The sequence below is a fragment of the Hylobates moloch genome, unplaced genomic scaffold, assembly GCF_009828535.3.
Source record: "Hylobates moloch isolate HMO894 unplaced genomic scaffold, HMol_V3 SCAFFOLD_21, whole genome shotgun sequence".
NCBI classification, from domain to species: domain Eukaryota; kingdom Metazoa; phylum Chordata; class Mammalia; order Primates; family Hylobatidae; genus Hylobates; species Hylobates moloch.
In genome coordinates this window covers 23,301,515-23,303,709 of record NW_026652296.1, presented here as the reverse complement: position 1 = coordinate 23,303,709, position 2,195 = coordinate 23,301,515, and the positions used below count along the sequence as shown (strand labels likewise).

Sequence of the window (2,195 nt, the reverse complement as noted above, 5' to 3'; positions counted from 1 at the left end):
GCTTCCTTTTGGGTCTCAGGTTAGAGAGGAGGATGAACAAATGGAAGGAGTGTCTTTCCACTAGTCTCTCTTGCTCCTCCTTTGCTGCCTCTCCTCTTACCCTTTATAACATTAATTTTCTTTTGAGACAGGGTCTTGCTCTGTTGCCCAGGCTGGAGCACAGTGGCACAATCTTAGCTCACTGCAGCCTCTAACTCCTGGGCTCAAGCGATCCTCCCACTTCAGCCTCCTGAGTAACTGGGACTACAGGTATGTGCCACTACGCCCAGCTAACTTTTTGAAGCAAAATTTGTATTATTTTAATTATTTTTATGTACAGAAAACTCAACAGTGTACGTTTAACCCAGTTTAGTGGCAAGTTCTTTAGCCTTTGCCTTTTTGAGCTTGGCGATGTGAGCCACAGACTTGGGACCCAGGACATTGCCTCCCCAGTGATGGTGGATCTCATCGTATCTCTCGTTGTAATTGGTCCTGATAGCTTCCACCAGCTTAGCCAAAGCACTTTTGTCTTCCCAGTTAACCTGTGTGAAGGCGACAGTGGTGCAGGTCTTCCTGTGGACTAGACGCCCCAGTCTTGCCTTCCCCTTGATAATGCAGTAAGGGACCCCCATTTTATGACACAGGGCAGGCAAGAAGACAACCAGCTTGATGGAATCCACATTGTGTGCGGTCACCACCAGCTGAGCTTTCTTATTCTCCACCAAGGTGGTGACTGGGTGTTAACTCCTGCTTGAAGGACAGGTAGTCTCTTAGTGGAGTTGTCCCCTTTGCCAGCAGCTTTCTCCTTGGCCTGGGCCAAGAGCCTCTGCTTCTTCTCTTGCTTTGTGTCTGGTCTGTACTTGTGGGCCAGCTCAAGCAGCTGAGTAGCTGTTTGGCGGTCCAGGGCCTGGGTGAACTGGTTAATCGCAGGAGGCACTTTCAGCCGTTTATAGAGGAAGGCTCTCTGCTGCTGCAACCTGACATAGCGGGGCCATTTCACAAAGTGGGTGAGGTCTCTTTTGGGCTGGATGTCCTGTCCAACGCCAAAATTCTTAGGCCTTTTCTCAAACAGGGGATTCACCACTTTCTTGGCCTCCTGCTTCTTCATGACAGCAGGGGCTGGAGCCACCTTCATCCCCTTGGCCTTCTCTCCTTTCGGCATCTTGGGCAGCGGGAGGAGAGAGTACACCCAGCTGATTTTTAAAAACTTTTTTGTAGAGACGAGGTCAAGCTATGTTGTCCAGGCTGGTCTTGAACTCCTGGCCCTCAGGTGATCCTCCTGTCTCAGCCTCCCAAAGTGCTGGGACCACAGGGGCATGAACCACGGCACCTGGCTGTAAAATTAATTTTTAATTACACAAGTCATTCACCCACTGTCTTTGTAAAAAATAAAAATCTAAGTGTTGTACATAAGACTGGTGTTCTTGTCCACTTCCCATCCCATCTAGCCCAGGGTACAAATACTGCTCCCCCGAAGTAATCACAGTATTGATTTGGGAGAATCATTCCACTCTCTGTATGTTATTTTCTCATGAAAAAAGGCAAGTCCTGTGGGTGGTGCTGGCTTTGGTTTTCATGTCAAATAAGAATCATATTGAACCAGGCACACCTGCTCTGTGGTGGGCTTCTCTGCACAACAGCGGATCACAGACGGCTTCCAGGTCTCAGGATCTCTGCTGCGTGGTAGTGCGGAGGCCAGGTGAATGGTGGTTGATGCCACTCTGTGGATGGGCATGTGGCTGCTTCCCCACGATCACTATTACAGACAAGCTAGCTGCAAACACCCGGCCCAGCCTGCCCCCATCCCCCTGCACGCACAGTGCTCGCTGAGCTCCAGGCTATGATCTGTTATGTCCTCCCCTCTCCTTCTCGACTCCACCTCCTCCTCCTGTCCTCCAAGGTCAAGCCCCGCTCCTTGTTCTGGTCCCACTCTTCTGGCTGACACCCCTATCCCTCACTTGCCATCCGAACTCTGCCCTCAAATGCAGAATCAGACTTGGAACCAATATGGACCCAGAGCTTCTCACCCTCAAGTCATCTTCACGTTCCAACCCGTCACCTCCCTGGGCCAGCCACACACTTCCTGGTCTCAGCACTGAGCATCACCACCTGCCAGGAGTTATCTCAGCTGCCAGGAGTTATCTCTGACACCTCCCTCTCCTGTCACCCATGGCACATCTGTCTCCCCTTCCTGCTGCTGAATCTTCCTCCAAGGG

At 51.1% G+C, this 2,195-nt stretch overlaps 1 pseudogene; it reads right to left on the bottom strand.

Annotated features, from left to right (window-relative positions):
• Positions 1-338: 338 nt before the first annotated feature.
• Positions 339-1,141, bottom strand: LOC116461170 (large ribosomal subunit protein eL8-like; annotated as a pseudogene).
• Between the last annotated feature and the right edge of the window lie 1,054 nt (positions 1,142-2,195).